General features: G+C 38.8%; 1 long non-coding RNA gene across 1 annotated transcript; it reads left to right on the forward strand.

Annotated features, from left to right (window-relative positions):
• Positions 1-578: 578 nt before the first annotated feature.
• On the forward strand, positions 579-13,125 carry LOC138920577 (uncharacterized). Its single transcript, XR_011431992.1, has 4 exons — positions 579-1,881; positions 4,565-4,947; positions 5,383-5,498; positions 12,642-13,125. It is a non-coding gene; the product is annotated as an uncharacterized lncRNA (long non-coding RNA).
• The last annotated feature ends 270 nt before the right edge of the window (positions 13,126-13,395 follow it).

Genomic DNA, 13,395 nt, shown 5'->3' on the forward strand with positions numbered 1-13,395 from the left:
CAACATAGCCCAGGAGAACGACCTTCCCCATGGAAGGAAGCACTCCGGAGAAGCCGGGTGTACAGCGTGGTTATATATTGTCTTGGAACAAGGGACATACCTCACGTATTACAGGAACATCCCTTTTACTACAGTCACAAGATGTTTTCCCAATACGGCAGGGCAGTGGTCACCAGATGAGCGCAGAAGGTCAGTCAGGAATGCTTAGTTTCTGGGAAGAAATGATTATCTATAAAGAAATGCTGATATTGGGGGGCATGTTTTTAAGAGCATTGTTCTTAAGGGACACGTTGTCAAATAAGTGATGCTAAGCATCCTTTATGAATATCCTTGCATGTATATTGCTATTAATATAAGTGTTTTAGAAATTACATGAATTTTTTGAAAAAATTTCTGCTATGTCCTGGGCTAATGCTATCACTTGTAATTTTAGTCATTATCTGAACCCTGCTACCTTGCCTCCAGCACTATGACTCAGCATGTGAGTGTAAGCACAGTTATTTAATAAATATTTCTGGCTGTAAATGTGTAAGGAGAAAACGACCATGCTGTATTTTGTTATCTAATTTGGTTTACAGATGGCTCTTACTTAGAGGATGAGCAGGGACATTACCAGGCTGGACATCCTGTACGAGCTCAAGAGTGCCCACTACTTTCCATTATCTCTGCTAAACCAGTAAAGGATTTCCTTCTACAGCCTGAAGAAATCGCAGAAGAAGAGAAACAAACATGCAAAGAGAGAATTTTTACAGGACCATGCAGATGTCTTTTGGGCCCGATAAAAAAATCCATAGTGCCTATTGGAGCACAATTGCCACTGCTCCAGCATCTACATCAATTAGCCATGGGGCACCTGAAAAGATGATTTCATGGGGAAAACAATACTTTTGGAAACTTTCTCCCACTGTGGCTCATAAAGCCATGCTCGTTGTGCAATGTACACAGAGCATAATCCAGGGACACCGCTTCCTGGGGTACAAACAAACTTTCCCCTTCCTAAGGGACCCTCTGAGGTATGGCCATTGGACTTTGTTCAGATGCCACCATCTCCAGGATGTAAATGTCTTAGTGATGATCTGTGTGTTCTCACATTGAGTTGGGGCTTTTCCTTGTAGAAGAGCAACGGCTTTAACAGTAGATAAATTATTATTGCAAAGTATAGCTCCTGTTTGGGGAATTCCTACCGAGTTACACAGTGACCAGGGAACCCGTGTCACCAGACAAATAATGAAATCTATTTGCGATATTTGGCCCAATAATGCAACATTTTAACTGAAGGCACAATCAAAACTCAAACGGCAAAGTTTTCAGAAACATTTCATCTCTCATGGCCAAAAGCTCTTCCGCTGGAGCTCCTCAACCTTAGATTTACACACTTTGGGAAACATCGGCTGCCTCCTTTTGAAACAATAACAGGATGATCTATGCAATTAGAAGAGGGAATGTATGAACCAACTTTGCTCAAGGGAGATATCTTGCATTATTGTCAAGGTCTCATTCAGACACTTAAAAGAAATGAAAGGTTGGTAGTTGACTCCTTTCACAGTGGGAGACGAAGCTCCCAGGAGATGAAGATCTTAAGGATCATGGGCTACAACCTGGAGGTTTTCTTTATTGGAAAAGACACCTGATGAAAGACCTTTTGCAACCCGGGTGGAAAGGACCACACCAGGTACTCTTAACCAATCCATGCACTACAAAATTAAGATGCATAGACTCATGGATTCACAGTTCTCATTTTAAACAAAGGGCTTCTCCAGCTGCGTGGGTGTCAGTTCCTATCTCTGACACCCGACTTCAGGTGACCAAGACAAATGTCTCCAAACCAGGATGAAAAGAAGACGCATATTTGCAGAGAGCTGTTGCAAGACTCTAGACCAGGTCTGTGTTCCCAACTTTACGTCTCCTCATTTAGATCTTCATAACGCTCAAACGCTATGTAATCGCTGCAATATTCAATTTCTAGGTTGCTTTACATTTTTACCTACGATAATACTTTACTTTCCCTCCCAATTCTATAAGATGGATTTGAACTTAATTACAAAACCTTTAATTAACCACAAAAATGTCATTTAAGGTTTTCCTGTTGTGCATTTGTTTTTTCAGTCCGCATCTGAATGGGCCTCTGATGGCAATATCTTTTTACAATGGGCACATTCCTTTGCTACACTCAAAAATCTGTCCAGTTGTTGGATATGTGGCCAACTTCTCCCTTCTAGTGCCTCTGGGTTACCGTGGTGGGTTTCTCTCTTTCAAGCTATGATTGAAAAGCCTTAAAGCAGATCATTATGAGGGAAAGATCTAGTCCAGTGTTCGCAGTTTATCTAACATTACTAATTTCGATCCTGAAACATGGCCGATAGCCCAAACTACTAATGATACAGGGCATGGCTACTCTTCTTCTGTTACTCAGACCATCCAATTATCCCAATAATTTGCAAGTAAACAAAAAAACCCCAGAGATTATGGTGAGAATTATGAGAAGTTTTACACAAAAATAGGGTGAATATCCCCCAAGTCATGTCAGAATACTATCATACATAAAGAAACTGAATGCTTTGAAACAGACTGGTCTCAATGGCCAGGCGTTCCTTGGGTGGCTCCTAATGGAACTCGATGGTTGTGTGGAACAAACCTCTGGTCTTGGCTCCTGCCTGGATGGCTAGGACACTGCACCCTGGACTTTGCTTGGAGGCAGGGAAGGACTGACCCTGAGCTAACGCCTGTTGCCAATGTTCCTTGCATTAAGGCCAGAAGGGCTCATTCAGAGATTCACTGGCGTGACCGCTTAGCCACTATATTTGTTCCTTCCTTGGGACTAGAAGATGTCATATCACATATAGAGGCTCCGACTAAATTTATTCAACAACCCCTTTATGATAGTCAGGCAGGAATACCCTTATTAAATACTCAAATGTCTTTAGTGAGAAAGGCTGTCCTTCCCATTAGAATGGCCTTAGATAGTCTAACAGCATCCCAAGGTGGGACATGTGAAGTCATTCAAACTGAATGCTGTGTTTTTAGACCTGATGAGTTTTCTAATATATCGTCTCTGCTGAAGGCCCAGGGTCCTGCTGAAAATTTGCAGTTCCTTTCATGTCAAAAGAAAGACTTCATTTAGGATTTGGGTTTTGGGAAAGCTTGTCAAAAATATCAAAAGGTTTAAAAATACTTGGTCAAATAGGACCATATGTCACTGTGAAACAATCCTTAGTTATCCATTTAACCATGGTGACAATTAAAGATTTTCAGGCAAATACAGAAAATTAAGTAAATTTAAGAAAAACTTTAGCTGCTGTGATTAAAGACCTGACAGAAACAATGCAGGAAACTCCTCTTGATAAGACATAAAATCCTTTCCCTTCTGGCACACTGCTCAAAAGTAAAGAAAAACCTTTCACAACCTCTTTATGAAGAGCAGAGCAGAAGCCCAAGAAAATTATTCTGTTAAGAGAAAGAAAACCAAATTCTAATTTTTGCACCAGCTTACTTTTGAAATTAAAACTTATTTACTTAAATTCATTTTAATCTTAGCCAAATTGACAATGCACAAACTCTCTGCCCACGCCTCTTTTCCCACAAACCTTCTATAACTTTGTTTTTACTTTGAGAATTTTCCCCATGCCTTCTTTCCTCCTTCCCAGTACTTTAGGACAAATTTATCTTTCTTAAGAAAACAAACAAAAATATCTCTATTCCTTATATCTCCTTTGCTGAAAACATACACCTTTCTTTCCCTAATTTTTTATTCTGGCATCCTGTGTATTGGCAGACCCACAAATACTGTCTAGTAACATGTGCTTTCTTGTAGAAAATTTCTGTGTGGCACAAATCATTTTGTGAGTAAACCCAAGCATTTTTCTAGTTTCTCTGAAATAAGAACCCAAAGGTAGATAAATGTATATTTAGTAATTAGTCTAATATCTTTTATTATGTGGAAATGATCTAGTTACTCAATGAATTTTATCATTTAGTTTAGCAAAATTCTAAGTCTTCAAGCTACCAAAGGTTTTGAAGTTATTTTAGGTACATACACCAAAACACATAATTACTGTTAAAATGTTCACTTAAAAATTCATATTTTTCAAGACTATTTAGCTTACTTGTTCCTAATAATTATATTTAAATTGCCTACAAAACTTCATGAGACACTAGGCAAAGTCAGCTATTCTAAGTATTTTTTTGCTGACAAATTTTGTAAGAAGGACAACATGTCAGTATCATACTTAATGATGAAAACTCTGGAAATGTTTATTTAAATAAAACCAAAAAACTTAAATAAGACTTCATTTACCAAAGATTGTTTTATATCAGATTAAGTCGAAAGATGTTTGGGTTAGTTTCCATGACATATATATCAGCACTTACTTTAAGCTAATCAACCAGAGCTTTTATATAAATTATACCATCTGGAAATAAAATTATCACACATAGATAACATATATATAGACACACATACACAGAGACTCCACAGCTATTTTACAAAATTATTCCTGTAAGTCAGGTACAGTAAGGCAAAATTCACCAGTTACAGAAAAGTAACGAATCCAAATTTTGTTTTCAGCTTTTTCTACTAATATTTGTGGAGAAGACACTTAAGATGGCAGCTGTTGGGATCCCATGGGCCCCTGTTTGTTCCGAAGACTGGTTCAATGTAGATTCCAGCTGGCGTCCTGTTGGTTTTTCTGAAATTCTGCTGACTACATCAAGAATTGTTGACGCAAATAATAAATAATCAATCTATAAATAAAATTGGGGCGAATTAATTATATGAGCCAATCTGAAGTCTATATAGCCTGGGAGAATGACCTTCACCTAGGAGAGAAGCATTCCGAAGAAGTGAGGTGTACAGAGTGGTTGTATAACATCCTGGCCCAAGGGACATACATCACATAGGACAGGGATACCCTTTGTCTACAGTCACAAGGTTTTTTGCTAGTACAGCAGGTGAGTGGTCAGGAGATGAGCACAGTAGGTCAGTAATGAATCCGTAGTTTCTTGGAAGAAATGCTTCCCTATAAAGAAATGCTGATACGGGTTGTGAGGCATGCATTGCTATCTTTAAGTGTTTACTTTAAGTTAATCAACTAGAGCTCTTTTAGAAATTATACCATCCGGAGGTAAAACTATCACATATATATAACACATATATAGACACAGATACACAAAGATTTGATAGATACTGTTTTACAATTACTGCTGTGAATCAGGTACAGTAATACAAAGCTCACTAGTTATGAAAGAATAATTGAATCCAAATTTTGTTTTAAGATTTTTCTAGAAATATATTGTGGAGAAGACACTTAAGATGATAGATATTGGGCAAAAGCACTTCTATAGCTATTTTTCTCTTGATTTTCCTTTTTTCTTCTTCCGTCTTAGGAATTGGTGATGGACTCGATAACAGTTCCTGGTGAGTTTACAAGCTTTTCGAGATAAAGGAAATTGGTGGAATCTGAACTGCCTCTAGAGCTGCATTTCCAGTTTTGCAAAGATTTGTAAGTTAAGGACAGTTGCTCTTAATTCCTCAGAATTTGGGTTGTAACTTAAATGACATTATAGGTTTATCTACCTGTCCAAGTATGTCACCCTTAATTTGCTTCTCTCCCTCTGGGTGCTTAGTTTTATTTTGACTTAGGGAAGAATGTTTGTAAAAAAAATTCCTATCAGGCTCTGAGTGTCAGCTTCCAGTTGGGCCAAATTTCGCATGATAAGTGGCCAAATCCTTTCAAATATCTTATCAGGTTTCAGCCAAGACAAACAGTAACTATTCTTGGCAGTATTGAACAACTCCATTAATCTTTAATGTAGAGGTTGGTGTCAAGATGGCAGTGTAGGCAGACTCTGAACTCACCTCCTCCCATGAACACAACCAAGCTACAACTATTTTTGGAACAATTACCCTGAGAGAGAAGTGAAAACTGGATAAAAAGAACCCCTGCAACAAGGGTCAGTCCTGACTGAGGCAGAAGAGGCAGAAATTCCTTCTGGAGAGGAAAAGGCCACCTTCGTGAGCCATGCAGCTTCACAGCCGGGTTGGAGTAACCCTAAGGTGTGCAACCTTCTCTGGAGGAGTCAGGTACTTGAATGGGGTGTGCTACCACTATAAGCATCCTTCAGATTCAGCACAACTGAAATGGCTCTCATAATATCTGGCTTAGCTGGCTGTTAACTACAATGTGGAATACCTCAGAAAAGCTGTCAGACATAAGTGTAAAAAAGCTGCCCTTAAAGGGCCCACACACAAGTTCGCCAGCTTTGGAACAACCTAAAATCACCAGAAAGAAAGGTGCACAGTCCTTTGGTGAAAAGAGACTCACTTGATAGGCTCTGGGTGCATCTTGGTGAGAGGTGAGACCTCTCCAGGGACTGAGACATTGGTGGCAGCAATTATTGTGACCTAGTACAGGTGTGCTGACATACAAGCTGGCAGACTGCGTTGGAGTTCTTCCCTGGGCCTGTTAGCCCAGAGGTCTGCCACACCCATTAGAGTGCTGATTTAGACCAGTTCACCCAGGGTAGGCTGCCCATATAGGGACTGGCCCCACCCAACAGCAAGCCCTTGGGCAACTTTTCAACCTGCATAGACTAGGTGCCTGGGTTCACTGTAGGCAGGCAAGTGGTTCCATTCTGCAGGGCAGGGCATGTGTGAGGAGCATTGGGGTTAGTGAGGCATTGGGTGGAGTGTGTGAGGGCCTCTGTAGTGAGGTGACTGGGTCCAGTCCAGGGGGCTGGGATGTGTGCACGGGCCAGGACTGTGTTGACAGTGTGTGTGGACCTGTGGGCTGTGGGGCTTATGAGAAACAGAAGACCTGTGCTTCACAAACAGCCACATAGGAGACTGGCCCCACCTTCCAAAACCTGAAACAAGTGGGTGCTCCCATGCCTGGGGTCAGTCCTACTCAGCTGCAGTCCTAAGAGAGCTCACAACAGTCTTGCAGGCCAGAGGCCTACAGCAATTGTAAGCTCCTGAGCCTAGGAACCAGCCACACTGGGAACCTACTCACTTAGAAAAACTGCAACAGGAACACGCTATTAGACCTTGAAGCTAACTGTGATGGGGCTCCCCAAACCTGACAAAGTGACTGAAGGATCCATAGCAGCCATACACAGTTGGGAGTTACAACCAGCCAGCCAGGGGGACAGACTAGACTCTCTGGGCACCTGCAGCAAGAGCAACACTGCCACCATAGAAGGACACATGTAGCCCACACAGTGGTCGCTCCTGGAACATTTGGGACTGGTGATGAGAGGGAAGCACACTGCTTGGCCTCAAAAGGCATCTCATACATAAGGCCACTTCTCCTAGATCAGGAGACATAGCTGACCCACCTAATACATAGATATAAGCACAGAGAAAGAGACAAAATGAAGAGGCAAAGGAATATCTTCCAAGCAAGGGAACAGGACAAAACCCTAGAAAAAGAACTAAATAAAGCAGAAATAAATAATCTACTTGACAAAGAGTTCAAACAAAAAGTCATAAAGATGCTCAATGATCTTGGGAGAAGATTATGTGAACACAGAGAGAATGTCAACAAAGAATTGGAAAATATAAAAAAGAACCAATCAGAAATGAAGAATACAATATTGGAAATGAAAAATTCACCTAGGGGAACTCAATAGCAGAATAGATGACACAGAAGAATGGATCAGCAAGCTGGATGAAAGACTAGAGGAAATCACCTAAGCTGAACAGATAAAAGAAAAAAGAGTGAAAAAGAACGAGAACAGTATAAGGGACCTCTGGGACAACATCAAACACACTAACATTCTAATTATAGGTGTCCCAGAAGGAGAAGAGAGAAACAAAGGGGCAGAGAATCTATTTGAAGAAATAATAGCTGAAAACTTTCCTAACCTAAGGAAGGAAAGAGACATCTAAGTACAGGAAGCACAGAGAACACCAAACAAGATAAACCTAAAGAGGCCCACACCAAGACACATTGTAGTTAAAATGTCCAAAATTAAAGATAAAGAGAGAATCCTAAAAGCCACAAGAGAAAGGCAACAACTGACATACAAAGGAAACCACATAAGGCTGTCAGCTGACACCTTGTAGGCTAGAAGGGAGTGGCACAATGTATTTAAAGTGCTGAAAGGAAAAAACCCACAGCCAAGAATACTCTACCCGGCAAGGTTATCACTCAGAATGGAAGGAGAGATAAAGAGTTTCCCAGACAAGCAAAAATTAAAGGAGTTTATCACCAAGAAATCAGTTTTACAGGAAATGCTAAAGGGACTTATTTAAGTTAGAAAGAGAAGAACACAAATAGGAATAAGAAAATTAAAAAAAAAGACAATAAAACCACTGCTAAAGGCCAAAATACAATAAAGGAAGCAGATAAACCTCCTATGAAGATAATATGGAGGTCAAAAAACAAAAATACTAAAATTACCTATTTCAATGATAAGAAGGTAATGGATACACACACACAAAATAAGAGGTTAGATATGATATGAAAAGCATAAAATGTGGGAGGAGGGGAGTAAAAGAGTAGAGTTTTAAGTGAGAGGTCAAACTAAAGAGACCATCAACCCAATATAGATTGCTATATACATAGATTATTATATATGAACCTCATGGTAATCACAAATCAGAAACCTATAATAAATACACAAAAAATTAAGAGAAAAGAACCCAAACACAATACTGAAGAAAGCCACCAAACCACAAGGGAAGAAGAAAAGAACAGAGAAGAACTAGTAAAACACCCAGAAAGAAAAGTAACAAAATGACAATAAGTACATATTTATCAATAGCCACTTTAAATGTCAATGGACTTAATGTTCCAATCCAAAGACATAGGGTGGCCAATTAGTTAAAAAAACAAGACCTATATATTTGCTGCATACAAGTGACACACTTCAGAACTAAAGATACTCACAAACTGCAAGTGAAGGGATGAAAAAAGATACTCCATGCAAATGACAAAGAAGAGAAAGCTGGGGTAGCAATAGTCATATCAGATGAAATAGACTTTAAAACAAAAACTGCTTCAAGAGACAAAGAAAGGCACTACATAATGATAAAGGGAACAATCCAACAAGAGGATATAACACCTGTAAATATCTATGCTCCCAACATAGGAACACCTAAATATATAAAGCAATTATTAACAGACATAAAAGGAGAAATAGACAGTGACACAATAATAGTAGGGGACTTTAACACTCCACTTACACCAATGGATAGATCACCCAAACAGAAGATCAATAAGGAAACATTGACCTTAAATGACACACTTGACCAGATGGACTTAGTAGATATATATAGAACATTCCATCCAAAAACCACAGAGTATACACTCTTTTCAAATACATATGGAACATTCTCCAGGACTGATCACAGATTAGGCCACAAAACAAGTCTCAATAAATTTAAGAAGATTGAAATAATACCAAGCATCTTTTCTCACCACAAAGGTATGAAACTAGAAATCAACTATAGGAAGAAAAGCAGAAAAGCCACAAATAGGTGGAGATTAAACAAAATTCTACTGAACAAGGATTGGGCCAATGAAGAAATCAAAGGAGAAATAAAAAATTACCTAGAGACAAATGAAAATGAAAATATGACATGCCAAAATCTGTAGGATACAGCAAAAGTGGTTCTAAGAGGGAAGTGTATAGCAATTCTGACCTACCTCAACTAACAAGAAATGTCCCAAATAAACAATCTAACAGTGCACCTAAAGGAACTGGAAAAAGAAGAACAGACAAAGCCCAAAATCAGTAGAAGGAAGGAAATAATAAAAATCAGAGCAGAAATAAATGAAATAGAGAATAAAAAAACACTAGAAAAAAAATCAATGAAACCAAGAGCTGGTTCTTTGAAGAGATAAACAAAATTGACAAACCTTTAGCTAGACTCACCAAGAAAAAACGAGAGAAGTCTCAAATAAATAAAATCAGAAGTGAAAGAGGAGAAATTACAATGGACACCTCAGAAATACAGAGGATTTTAAGAGAATACTATGAAAATCTATATGCCAACAAATTGGATAATCTAGAAGAAACGGAAAATTCTTAGAAATGTACAACCTTCCAAAACTGAATGAAGAAGAAATATAGAATTTGAATAGACTAATCACCAGTAAGCAGATTGAAACAGCAATCAAAAACCTCCCAAAAAATAAAAGTCCAGGACCAGAGGGCTTCCCTGGTGAATTCTACCAAACATTCAAAGAAGACTTAATACCCATCCTTCTCAAACTCTTCCAAAAAACTGAAGAGGAGGGGAGGCTCCCCAACTCCTTCTGCGAAGCCAACATCATCCTGATACCAAAGCCAGACAAGGACAACACAAAAAAAGAAAATTACAGGCCAATATCAAAACACAATGCCCACTTTCACCACTCTTATTTAACATAGTACTGAAAGTCTTAGCCAGAGCAATCAGGCAAGAAAAAGGAATAAAAGGGATCCAAACTGGAAAAGAAGAAGTAAAATTGTCACTATTTGCAGGTGATATGATTATACATCAAGAAAATCCTAAAGAATCCATGAAAAAATTTGTAGAAATAATAAATGAATACAACCAAGTTGCAAGATACACAATCAACATACAAAAATCAGTTGTGTTTTTATACATTAAAATGAAGTAGCAGAAAAAGAAATTAAGAATACAATCCCATTTACAATTAAAACAAAAAGAATATAATATCTAGGAATAAACTTAACCAAAGAGGTGAAAGATATATGCACTGAAAACTATAAAACATTGTTTAAAGAAATTGAAGAACACACAAAGAAATGGAAAGCTATTCCATGCTCTTGGATTGGAAGAATTAACATAGTTAAAATGTCCATGCTTCCTAAGCAATCTACAGATTCAATGTACCCCTATCAAAGTTCCAACAACATTTTTACAGAAATAGAACAAAGAATCCTAAAATTTATATGGAACAACAAAAGACCCCGAATAGCCAGAGGAATCTTGAGAAAAAAGAACAAAGTTGGAGGTATCACACTCCCTAATTGCAAAATATACTACAAAGTTATAGTAACCAAAATGGCATGGTACTGGCACAAAAACAGAAACATAGATCAATGGAACAGAATTGAGAGCCCAGAAATAAACCCACGCATCTATGGACAGTTAATTTTCGACAAGGGAGCCAAGAACATACAATGGAGAAAGGAAAGTCTCTTCCATAAATGGTGTTGGGAAAACTGGACAGCCACACACAAAAGAATGAAAGTAGACCATTATCTTACACCATACACAAAAATTAACTCAAAATGGATTAAAGACTTGAGTGTAAGACCTCAAACCATTAAACTTCTAGAAGAAAACATAGGCAGTACATTCTTTAACATCAGTCTGAGCAGCATATTTTCAAGTACCATGTCTACCAGGGAAGGGAAACAATGGAAAAAATAAACAAATGGGACTACATCAAACTAAAAAGGTTCTGCACAGCAAAGGAAACCATAAACAAGACAAAAGACAACCTAACAATTAGGACAAGATATTAGCAAACCATATATATCTGATAAGTGGTTAATCTCCAAAATATACAAAGAACTCATACATCTCAACAACAAAAAACTAACAACCCAATTAAAAAATGGGCAAAAGATCTGAACAGACATTTCTCGGAAGAAGATATACAGATGGCCAACAGGCACATGAAGGGATATTCAGCAGCGTTAACTATCAGGGAAATGCAAAGCAAAACTACAATGAGATATCACCTCACTCTGGTCAGAATGGCTATAATTAACAAGACAGGAAACAACAAGTGTTGGAGAGGATGTGGAGAGAAGGGAACTCTCATACACTGCTGATGGGAGTGCAAACTGGTGCAGCCACTATGGAAAACAGTATGGTGATTGCTCAGAAAATTAAGAACAGATCTACCATATAATCCAGCTATCCCACTGCTGGGTATTTATCCAAAGAACATGAAAACAAGAATGCGTAAAGATACCTGCACCCCTATGTTCATTGCAGCATTATTCACAATAGCTAAGACTTGCAAGGAACGTAGGTGCCCATCAAGGGACTAATGGATAAAGAAAATGTCGTATATGTACACAATGGAATACTACTCAGCCACAAGAAATGATGAAATACAGCCATTTGTGACAACATGGATGGACCTTGAGGGTATTATGCTAAGTGAAATAAGTCAGAGGGAGAAAGTCAAATACCACATGATCTCACTCATAAGTGGAAGATAAAAACAATTGCAAACAATCACATAGAGACAGAGATTGGATTGGTGGTTACCAGAGGGGAAGGGGGAGGGGGGAGGACGAAAGGGGTGATCAGGCACACGTGTGGTGATGGATTGTGATTAGTCTTTGGATGGTGAACATGATGTAGTCTACACAGGAATCAAAATATAATGATGCACATCCGTAACTTATATAATGTTATAAACCAATGTTACCACAATAAAAAAATTTTAAAAAATGCCCCCAAAACCCAAAAACCTTAATGTAGCAGTTTCCCAGAAAATCTCTGTGTCTTATTAACTCTTGGAGGGGCTCATATTGGGCCCTCCTTTGAAGGTAGATTATGGGGGTGTCTGTAAAGCCATGACCTAAGAAGCTTTTTCTTTTGAAGATTGTCCATGAGCGAACATCCATTGCTAGTCTCCCTATTTTTCTCCCTTTTGTTTCTCCCCAAGCCCCAGAACAGAGTCGTGCATCCCCGCTGCAAGTCATTCTGGTTCTTCTACGTGGGATGCTGCCACAGAATGGCTTGATGAGTGGTGCTTACGTCTGCGCCCAGGATCTGAACCAGGGAACCCTGGGCTGCTGATGTGAGTGCACTAACCTGGCCAGAGGGCCAGATGGCCCGCCCCAAGCTTATTTTTTTTAGCTTTTTGGATCAAAACTTTCAAGAAGGTTATTTTGGAATTTTGACATCTTTGCTTTAAAGAGCACTTTTTAAATGATCTTATCTAATTGGAACGTTCCTTTTGATGGCCAATGTAATTCCCCTGAGGCTGGTGGCGGTTTGCTGGGACCCTAAGCTACAAATGGAGTGCATCCTGTATTTCTGTCCCACCATCTCTGAACTCAAAATGGGGTGCAAACGCTTATTTGTCTGGCCATAATTTGGGACCCTCACTGACGATGATCAAGACAAGCCCTCAGGATCAAAAAAAGGTTAGTAAGATTTTGCTGTTCTTTGTAAATATTTATGGCTTCTTGAACCTTAATTTTTGAGCAATGGTGCCAGAAGGTGACACGCTTAACTCTTTAAAGATTAAAGATTTCTCTGTTCCATGGCTCTTAAACCCAGTGCAAAAAAGGACAAGTTTTAGAAGCTCAAGAAGCTCCAACGTGGCCATTGTAATTTTAAATTATCCCGAGTTATCTGGCCAGCCATTTACAGTTATTCCTATTTTGTTAAGCACTTAACCAGCATCAGTACAA

The sequence above is a fragment of the Equus caballus genome, chromosome 24, assembly GCF_041296265.1.
Source record: "Equus caballus isolate H_3958 breed thoroughbred chromosome 24, TB-T2T, whole genome shotgun sequence".
In the NCBI taxonomy this organism is placed as follows: Eukaryota; Metazoa; Chordata; class Mammalia; order Perissodactyla; family Equidae; genus Equus; species Equus caballus.